The sequence below is a fragment of the Tenebrio molitor genome, chromosome 4 (genome assembly GCF_963966145.1).
Source record: "Tenebrio molitor chromosome 4, icTenMoli1.1, whole genome shotgun sequence".
In the NCBI taxonomy this organism is placed as follows: domain Eukaryota; kingdom Metazoa; phylum Arthropoda; class Insecta; order Coleoptera; family Tenebrionidae; genus Tenebrio; species Tenebrio molitor.
Window position 1 is genome coordinate 13526407 of NC_091049.1, and position 11579 is coordinate 13537985.

At 35.2% G+C, this 11579-nt stretch overlaps 1 pseudogene; it reads right to left on the reverse strand.

Annotated features, from left to right (window-relative positions):
* Nucleotides 1-6662: 6662 nt before the first annotated feature.
* On the reverse strand, nt 6663-10852 carry LOC138128330 (uncharacterized; annotated as a pseudogene).
* Nucleotides 10853-11579: the final 727 nt, after the last annotated feature.

Sequence of the window (11579 nt, forward strand, 5' to 3'; positions counted from 1 at the left end):
GCAATGAGGTCAGTCAGACATTTACGAATGCTGGCTCCGCTGACTCAAAGAAACAACTTCTCTGTCACGCAATTGTATAACAATTAATGCGTAGAAGTGAAAAAATCAATGTGAGGAACTAAACATATGGAACAGAAATTTAACGTGAACTAAACATTTTCTCTTATGAAGTCACGACCAATCCCCTTAAACGTCTCACTCGTACTGTAAACTATGAGTTCCCGGACTTATAACGTTAATTACTATCACAAAATTGGCGTCAGATGGCGGTAAACAATCTAGCACATTTCACAGAAATCTAGTACATTTTTGACAACTACCTTGTACAGCGAGAAAAATGTAACTGGTAGCACTGATCCTGTTTGTTTCTTTCGTTGCAATATTTCCAATTCAGTGGTCAGTGCCAGTGCTCTCATAGTGCACATTAGGTCGTATGTTTAAAGTTTAGTAAGAACTTACAAGTCCAAACTATAAGTAAAAGTATTTACTTGTGGTAAAAGATCAAAGTAAAAGTAAATACTTAATTGCTTTTACCTACTAGGGAAATCTGAAGTATATACTACTATTTTCCGAGTATGTACTTACAAAGGTGTGGTATTTACTACGGTCTTCTTCACTCAATTGTTTATCAGAAATATAACTTTAATCATTTTCTAATCTGCAGCGATAAGGGTTTTTTAGTGTCGTTTTTGATAATTTTGCTTGTATTAGTCGCTTCCAAACTACGAAAGAAAAATGTCGTCCGATTCAGAATTAGAAACTAAATAATCTGTACTATCTCCAATGGGGTTTTGTTTTTTTGCTAAAAGAAGAAAACATACTTCTGAATAAGTGACAATTTCCAACAGTAAAAGTAAAGCAGCAAAGTATTCGAAACAAATTTCGGTAAAACAATTTCGCCTGACCAAATAAAGAAAAAAATTACCTGATCTGACCTGAAAGTTGATTTGAAGAAGAAAACCGATTTGAAAGCAAGGGGAAATAAGAAAATAGTGTTGAAACCGTGGGAAGAAGAAATGTTGAAACTGCTGGAGACTGACGGCAAAAATCCAGAATTTCAAAAAATTCCTGATAAAAAAATTGATAAATATGTATAATCGCCTGAAGTTTTCTGCAAAATTCAATAAAAATTGTCAAATAACGGTAAAATAAGACAAATCATCATGATAATCATGAATCTCAAGAAGAAGAAACTTTACGCGCGAATATGCGCGATGTAATTATGAAAACGAAAGATATTTGCGAATGGTTTAAAGCGTTACGTGCTTCATCTGTGGCCGCAGTAAAAAATTATTTCAATTCTGAAGAAGACATAGAAGACGACGACGAATGTGAGTAAAAACAATTTTAGGGATTTCTTTAATTTTTGTGATAATACTGTTGTATATGATAAAAATAGAAAAATTAAAAAGAAAGACCTCATAACGTTTCTGATTAAGTTAAAATATGATTTATATGACGACTTCTTGAAGGTTCTATTATCTTACAATTCCAGGGTAAGTGTTAGTTTGGCTATAACGTCTGTTAGAACAAGTCTTTCCCAAAGATTTGTTTTGGAAAATCTAGGACCTGCTTCTATCGCCCGTGATGCATTTATAAATCTGTGGCGGTCGTGAAAAAGTAGGTAAGCCAAATAATTTAAAAAATGAGTTAACGATGTTTACACCTTCCTCAGATTATAATGTAAATTGTGTTAAATTGGTTAAGTCAGGTCCCCTTTCGTTACATTGTAAAAACGGTGTGTGATATTAGGCATCTTCATTTTTTTTGTTCAGTTTTCGTAACTCGAATTGTTCAATTGTTGGTTCTAAAAAAAATCAATAAATCAACTTAATTAATTTTTGGACTCACATTCAGCAAGTTAAACATGGTAACTTTACTTGACCATTTCTTCCCAACTTGGGTTTAAACAGTTTATTTGGGTATATAAATTTATCCATTTTCCCACGTGTGTTTTTACTGATCACTTGAGATGCCTAAATGAACACGGGCATACTGTTTATTTTTTTGTTCGACACTGTCAGAATTTGAGAATTTTCTCCCATGTGAACAGATTTTGATGAATGTGATAACTTCTCAAAACGAAACGTCAAGTTAATTTTAAAGATTTTAAGCGATTTGGAGTCTTTAGGGGGTCGTCGAACAAAAAAACGTTGTATTCAACTCGTTCTTGTATAAATTGGACTTTTTTTGGCACTCGTGGGCTTTTAAAACGCTCGTTTCACTCGCGTTTTAATCTGGCCCACTCATACCAAAAAAAGCCCAATTTACACACGAACTCGTTAAATAAATAACTATTATAGAATTCTAAGAACCCATTATCTGCTCACGTCGCCACCGCTTCGTTTTTGCGCGGAAGATTTTTCAGTTACAACGGCCTTTTCTTTCAAAAGTTAGTCAGTTCTAATCTGCTTTTATTCACGATCACCGCGTTGAAAATGTCATTCAATCGGCGATCTGAATTTGTTAACCATATAGGTACGGCAAAATGTTAATTCTAAAATAAACGAAAATGTGCCAGTGCCTTCTCTTTCCAATGATAAACAAGAGACCGAAAACGACAGCAGTCTACAGGGTGATTCTGAAATAAGTTTGGAAAAAAAAAACGGTAATTGGTGATGATGAGAAGAAGTCATTGACAAAAAAATTTTCTTATAAAAGTTTTTTCGTTTTCAAGATACAAATGATTGAAAATTTGGTCAAAATTGCTAGTACGCTGCTGAGTTAAAGGTGATTATCTGATTATCTTGGTAGTTTAGCAACAATAATAATCAAAGGTGTCCGTCAGACACAAACGTAACCTTACTCCTCTCAATCATTGCCATAGAAACATTTGCAAAGCAGTGTGCTTGCACGACTTTATTGTGGAGTTGATGTAACAATGGTTTCTAATGAAGTGAACAAATTCCGACAAATTTTCCCTATTCATTGGCGTTGGATATACGAGGATATAGGGTAATTTCCATCCTTTTGATTTCACCTCCAAAAGTCATTTATGCAGAATTATTTTGTGTCAAGGATACTCCACATTTTTTTTTCCAAACTTATTTCAGAATCACCCTGTATATCAAGGTAAGAGTTTTTTAATTTTATAATTTTTAGTAACGAAATGTAACAAAAAATAAGTTGTTTTTTTTGTTCGACACTGTCGGATTTTGATAAATGTCAAAACTTGTCAAAACGAAATGTCAAGCTAATGTTACATATTTTAAGCAATTTTGAGCCTTTAAGTGTCTCGTCGAACAAAAAAACGTTGTATTCAACTCGTTCGTGTGTAAATTGGACTTTTTTTTGCAATCGTCGTGAGACTTGAAACTGACCCACTCATGCAAAAAAAAAGCCCAATTTACACACGAACTCGTTAAATAAATAACTATTTTTGTTCGACACTGTTAGAATTTGAGAATTTTCTCCTGTGTGAACGGATTTTGATAAATGTCACAACTTGTCGAAGCGAAACGTCAAGCTAATTTTATGCTATTTTGTGCTTACCGAATTCACCTACTAAAGTAAAAATCAACTCCTTTTGAAATACACACAACAATAAAAAACATTATGATCGATAATAATATACCTAATTCATTAAGAAAGAGTAAAATAACGGTGCAAAAATGGATAACTCATGATTAATAATGGTTAAGTCTAATGTTAATTAAAAAAATATAAAATAAAATAATAAATCATGGAATTAAATAATTCAGATTTTCACAGTTTAAAATTTACTTATATTGAAAGCAAGTACAGGTAGAAAGAAGTAACTATTTAATTACAGGATTTTAGGAATGATGTGGAATTTTGAATCGTTGCCCTGAAAAATTAACATTTTCGACTTACCTACTTTTTCACGACCGCCACAGAAATAATCATGTTACATATTTTGCTAATCAACTGTATAATCCAGATCCCGAAAACAGAAGAGCAATTATTTACGTGGATGGAACACATGTACTTAAAAATACCGAAAAGTTCTAATTTTAGGTCACGTCGACAGTCATACTGTTTACATAAAGGTTATCATTTATTGAAACCTGCGCTGATAGGATACATCTTAGACGTACATGGACCGTATTTTTCCGATTCTCGAAATAATGATGCTGCCATGCTGCAGGATCATTTGGAGAATCAACTACGTCAGTGGTTGCAGGAAGATTATATAATTATTGTAGATAGAGGTTATCGAGATGCGATTAATTTACTTGGTAATTTAGGCTTAGAATGCAAAGTACCCCCACTGTTACTCGTAGTTCGAGGACAAAGACAATACTCAACCGAGGAAGCTAATACTGCTCGACTCGTAACCAAAACTCGGTGGATTGTAGAAGCTCGAAATGGCCACATTAAATTACTTTTCAAATTTTTCAGAGGTCAAATACCAATTCATCATGTGCCACATATTGGATCATACTTTCGGATTGCTTGTGCTATAATTAATAGATATTTTCCACCTATAGAAATGCAAGGAGCTACAGCAGAACTCGCAGATTCGATGAGGGAACTAGCAGAGCATGAAAATGTGGTGAAAGCCCGAGTTGAGGTAGATCGTCTCCATCTTCAAAGAATTCGCGATGATGTCTGGATTAATTTAGACCAAATTGGATTACCACAATTTCCGTTCATTTCTTTACGGGAACTCAGAGATCTGACAGGAGGAATATATCAAATTAAACTTGCACCTATTTACATACAGGATCACCTCCAGAGAGAAAATAATGATAACTTTATTTTTCAGGTATTTTTACAAGAGCAAGGTTTCCTGAGAGCTAGAATTTATTCTAGATATACTCAGGCCACAAAGCACCAACTTTGGATAGCATTTCGGCCACAGTTTCGAAACGAGAACGAGGATAAAGATAATCACCAAGAGGAAAGAGCCATAGATGGGTATTATTGAACCTGTAAATCTGGTTCCAGAACTGTTGGCTGTTGTGCTCATGTGACTAGTGTAATCTGGTATTTAGGATATGCACGACATCATGAAAATGTAAGATACCCGTCTACCAAAATTCTTCATTCTGTACTATATACTGGGTGGCGGAATTTGCCACAATTTTAGAATGTGGATACCTACCTACATATGATTATCCCATCCGGGAGTAATTGTTCCAACCGTTGCCATTTTCCATTCTACGCCTAACTTCACAATCTCTCATTATTATTATACGCCTAATTGGATGTCTCAGGTGGGTTTTAGGTTCCTATATTTGATATTTAAATTAATTTATATGATTTATTTTTCACAATACTTAGATTCATAATGATTAGTATGACATAAACGAATGTGAGCAAAAACGATTTTAGGGATCTAAATTGTATATGATAAAAATAATAACAACAAAGTGAAAATGTGGAGTCGAGACGCCGGTAATTATGTTGATAAGCACTGCACTATTACTTGATAGTAATATCCGTAATAGTGTATGTACTCCGGCAAAATTGCCGTGCCGCCGGGTGGTGGAGGGAAAATAAAAATAAGACTTCATAACTTGTCTGATTAAGTTAAATGTGATTTATCTAACGACTTGTTAAAAGTTGTATTATCTTATAATTCCAGAGCAAGTGTTACTTCTGTTAGAACAAGTCACAATTTTAGAATATAGCTCGTATATTTAAATTACTGTTATGAATTATTTTTTAAAATAATTAGGTTTAGCATAATTAGCCCTGCATTTAAATAACATAATTTCAATTGTGTTGTATTTTGAAAATAACTCCCTTTTAAAGGCATTTTACTGGTTCAGTTTCATCTTTGCAATTATACATCCTACTGTGAACCCTCTTAAGAAGTCAATTGCCCCCGTAAATGATTACATATCTTTATTTATGGAGTCCCAAAACTAACCCGAGAAGGGTATCTACCGCTCTCTTTCACACTCATATAAAGTAAATGGAAGTTTTTGATATTCAATTATAGATTGCGGCTTTATTTATAGAGTTAGCCTTTTGGCGCAAGGGTATCAAATATTTGTCATTTCAAGACGCGTCGATTGATATCAACATATACCCATTTGAGTGGTCTTTAGAATTACATATAAAGTGTGCGTTCTCCTTTACTTATGATGTAATTTAATTGAATTCATTGAGAGTAGGCCATGTTTTTGGGATAAGACAACCGATTGTTTCAAAGACCAATTAGAAAAACAAAAAGCCTGGAACGAAGTTTACACTTCCTTACAATTCCTTGAGGGCCCGTTGCTTATATCTCAGAAGTGGATTTTTCCCAAAGGCAAATTAGCCAACGCCCTTACGCGTGCATTTGCAAACAATTGTGCAATAAGTCGTGTTTACCGCCACGAGTGTTACAGTGGAAAAAAAAACAATAATGAACCAGCGACCAAGTGTACCGAATGCCGTTCCCGGTACTTCCAGTCCACCAGTCCACCAGTCCTACCACCGTTATTGAGGCACCCCCCCGAACTTACAGCCCACCGTTGAACACCGAACTGATGCAGAGGCAAATTGACGAAGGCGTGAGTACAGGCTCAACTTTTGATCATAATACGCAACTTGGTCCGGATCGGTCAAATTGGACCCTTTATAAAGACGATCGATTACTCTCCGATTTTGACCCAACTGACGATAATCAAACTATTAGTGATTGGTTACAGAAAGTTAACGAATGCGCCCGGCAAACAAAATTTTGGCCAATTATTTCATGACGCGGCGTTTTACAGAGCTCACAGTGGGCAAAATTTACATGAGTACTGTTTTACGAAAATGACTAAATTAAATAAACTTCAATTATCATTAACCGATGAGCAAATCATTGATGTTATTGTAGACGGGGTTCAGGATAAGCAAGTACAACTGACGAACTGTCATACATTTGTCGATTTCGCTGCCTATATAAAAAAATTTCCTAGGACTAGCAGGTATTCGGGCGCTCATAGTGAAAGGAGGAAACGAACCTTTGACGATTGATACAAGAATAACAATAATAAAGCCAACCCAACCAATTTCAAGGACTCAGACCTACTTCACGTTAAGTGTTTTGCATGCAATGAAGTGGGTCATAAACGCAATGCTTGCCCTACACAGCAAAATATCATTAAATGCAGTTATTGTTCCAAAATAGGTCACCAAGAAAACGTTTGTCGGAAAAAACAATTTGACGAAAAAAGAGATAAACCAAAAAGGGTTAGCTTTGTCGGTCCTATCAAAGAAAGTATTGTACGCTACGCATTTTTCGGGAAACGCCAGAGAAGGTCACGTAATCCCCACCATGGAAGGGCGACACCCGGCGTAGGGGTCTTAAACGGCCTACACACGATACGATCTGTCGTACTACAGATCGTACGACACGTCTTTCAGATTGTCGTTTCAACCGTCGTTCGGCTATTTTGCCTCCACACGTGCGGGTGAAATCGTTCAGATTTTATTAGTTTGCCATCGAACATTTTACGAAGAACATGGCACCCTCGAAGAAGGTTGTCGCTTCACTTGTGGCCTTATTAGTTTTATTCAATAAAGAAAAACAAGAAAAGGTGAAAAAGAAGAAAAAATCGTGCAAAAATTGGTTATTGCATCGACATCTCTACTCCCACGTGAATCTCTTGAATGAACTGCGCGTGTACGAACCTGCGGATTTTAAAAATTATTTACGAATGGATGACGATGCCTTCAGGACTATATTAGAATTAATACGGCCCAAAATTACGAAACAAAATACCGTAATGAGGAATGCGATAAGCGCCGAAGAAAGACTTACTTTTACACTTAGATATTTAGCAACTGGGAATAGTTACGAAGATCTAAAGTTTAGCACTGCCATCTCACCTCAATCCGTCAGTGCCATAATTCCAGAAACCTGCTGGGCAATATACGACGCATTAAAGGAGGACTATTTAAAGGTAAGGAAAAATGATTCAATCTTAAGTACCTACTTAAGTAATAAATAAATCATTTATTAGTAAATGTTAGATAAGTTTCTAATTCACATTTTGGATCCTTCGCTTTAAGTAAATTATTACTGTTAATGGTAGCAGAAGTTTGCGAATTGGTGGCAGTTGGTTGGAATGATTCCTGGCTTTCTGCTGGCAAATGTGGTGACTGAGGGATATATGACTGATGTCGGCCCATTTGCGATTGATGTGGTTCTACAAACACACTGGATATTGGAAATGATGGGTGGCCCATTCGTGTCAGATAGTTTGGAGGGTGGTATAAATTGGAGGTCAAGTGTGAACTTGGTATAAAACCTCCACAAAGCACACTTGCATCATCTTTTAATTTTCCCACTCTTCCATAGTACATTATATCTGAAATTAGTTTTTCTGCAATGAACCTCTGTTGTTCAGCCATTCCCTTCAGCTGGTAACCTATTCTCTTTCCAGCAACTGCACATTCATCATCATCCGTGTTGGTCAGTGCCTGATGAGCTAAATCAATTAGCTTTTTTTTTTTTTTCTTCAATGGTACTAGTTTTAGATCGACGTCTTTTTCGCGAATGAGATGTCTGAGGCGTCTGTAGATCATCACTAATCATATCTGCATTACGTCACGTGTTTGCATTGTTTCTGTTTCTTCCTGTTCCTCTTGCGCAATGTCCTACAAAAAATCATTTCAGTCATACAAATTCTGATAGAGAATAATTGAAATATTTTTATTTTAGGTTCCATCGAATGAACACGACTGGCAAACAATCGCCGATGGTTTCAAAAACTTATGGCAATTTGACAATTGCCTGGGAACTGTCGATGGAAAACATATCCTCATCAAAAAACCACCAAATAGGGGATCGTATTATTACAACTACAAGGGCACATACAGTGTTGTGTTGTTCGCAATAGTAAATGCGAACTACGAGTTTATCTATGTTCATACTGGTACGAATGGTCGTGTATCCGACGGTGGAATATGGAGCAATACAGGAATTTATAAGCGATTGCAGTCTAAACAATTGAAAATACCAAGTCCAATCAAGCTTCCACACGGAGATACAGCAGTACCATATGTGTTTATAGGTGATGAGGCCTTCCCATTGATGGAAAATTTAATGAAACCATATTCGCAAAGAAATATAGCTCATGACGAAAAATTTTTTAACTATCGACTGTCAACGGCTCGACGCGTGGTTGAGAACGCATTTGGTATTCTGGCATCGCGGTTTAGAGTATTTTTGACACCTATTTCTATCAATGTTTCAAACGTAGATGCTGTGGTGCTTGCATGTTGTGCTCTCCATAATTTTTTGCGCAAAATATCAACAAAAAATTACATAACGGATTCTTTACTTGACCACGAAGATCATGTTAATGGACTTGTTGTACCGGGTGAATGGCGACCAATTGGAAACATGCTCAGTTTGAAGAAGGCAAAATTAACAAATGCATCTACTTCAGCAAAAATTGTAAGGGATGCTTATCGCACCTACTTCAACAGTAATGGAAAAGTTTCGTTTGAAGAAAATATGATTTCATAACACCAAGTTAATTTGGTCTAATGTAACTAACGTTGTTAAATTATTGAACTAAATACATGCTGTTTACTTACACTGTTGCTTTCAAGATCTTCGTCTTCATCATTTGAGATTCCTTTCCTCCCAGTCTCAGATTGTGCTGTAAACATCATCAGGTCGTAGTACCATAAGGTCGGTTCATAAACATTGTCTGCTCCTGACCCTGTACGTTTTGATTCCTGTACCTACAATTAAAACAGATTCTATACGACTGCAGAAATCGGTAAATAATTATGTTACTAACCTTCTTTAACTCCTTTCTAAAGGCGGTTCTTATGTTGTTTATTTTTTTTCAATCCTTCGATGGTGGCATCTGGTTGGACTTCCCGTAATTTGTTTAGCAGTAATTCGTAGCTGGCGTTTTTTTGTTTTTGTTTGAGTAATCCTTCGATTTAACTTGCCACAAACACGGCTGCTCGCGATAGATCTCGATAAATTCTTCTAAAAACTTTTTGCACTCCATCACAAACGAATTTTACCGATTAATTAACTGACTTCGCACTATATTAATTTATTCTATAGAATAAATAAAATGTGTTGATTGCGATGTATTCGTCAACTTTCTTCAGGGAAGTTACGATAACAACTCTTAAATACTAACTATGAACAAGGTACATAGATATTTATGTACAGGATGCAGGTACCGAGGAAAAACCCAATTTGGTGCACTCGGCCAGAGTAGCTGGTTGGTCTCAGGTGTTTGAGGGATGGAAAAACCCAACGGTGTTTCTGGCTCCAAGAGTATTATCTCTCAGATGTTCTAAATTTTAAATTAAATGATATTTTTTCTATATCAGATGTTAAACTATGTTTTTATCAACTCTTTTGAGTAGATAAAGTAGCACTTTAACCGCAAAGGTAGATAAAGTAACACTTTAACAGCAAGGGTAAATAAAATGTTTTAACTTTTTTTATTCAATTATTAAATATTATTTTCTTTGAAATTTTATTTTTTCCTTGAACTTGAAGTCCTCCTACAGAAAAAAATGTTGTATTACACACGACGATAAAATCTCATTATCTTCTCGAGCATAATTAGCGTCTCGACTGACGTTTCGACGTTAAAAAAACGCTCTCAAAGATAAAGTACAATTTTATCGTCTTGTATAACAAATAACTATTATTTATAGCACTTTCATAATCATAATTATTTTCTGATTTTCTATGTTTAATATTGTGTATTTTTTTTTAAATAAATTGTATTATTAATTTTTTAACATTCTTAATTCTTATTATTTAATTTTTTACATTAATGTAGAGGGTCCCCGTTAATAAAAGGTCATTATTATTATTATTGAAAATTCTTCTAGAAACCTCCAATCCATCACAGACGAGTTTTCCCGATTAACTAACTTAATTAATTAATTAATTAAAGAAACAGGGCGCTCAACAGAATCACGAAGAAGGTTAAGTTTCCTCTCCCGCGGATAGATGACCAAATTGATCGTCTGGGAGATTACGCTTACTACATAACGTTAGACTGAATGTTTAAGTGTTTTATTTTAGCGGCTGATACTTGCGGATATTTAATTATATGACGATCAAATTTATCTAAAATCATTTTTATTCGATAATGTTAGCCTCACACAACTCTTTAATAACAAAAATAATTTCGTACGAGTGTATGGCCTGCTGACTGAAATGCAACTAATAATCTCAGGGCCGGTTTCACCAACGCCAGGTAAAGTTAACTGTAGGTTAAAATATACGAAAATATTGTTGTAACAATAGGTAACTACGGTAACGAAGAATTTTAACCTACAGTTAACTTTAACTGCCGTTGGTGAAACCGGCCCTCAATCTATTAACTAAATCATTTGGATCTGCCTTGTGTAGATCTTGTTGCGTGTAAAATATCCAACAGCTACGACAAGTTTTACGTATTCTGCTTTTACATCCCTCCTAAAGCAGATAACTCTTTACGAGACACTTTTTGAGGCGTTGGATCTGTTCTGCACTAACCTAGAATATATTTTAATCGTAGGAGACTAATTTCAGTGATTTTGTACACAACACTAGTACTTCATTAAGGGCAATTAATAATAATTTTTCCCTCCTTCTTAACCTTAAGCAGATTAACAATGTTCTGAATATTAACGCTAAATTATTAGATTAACTTTAAACA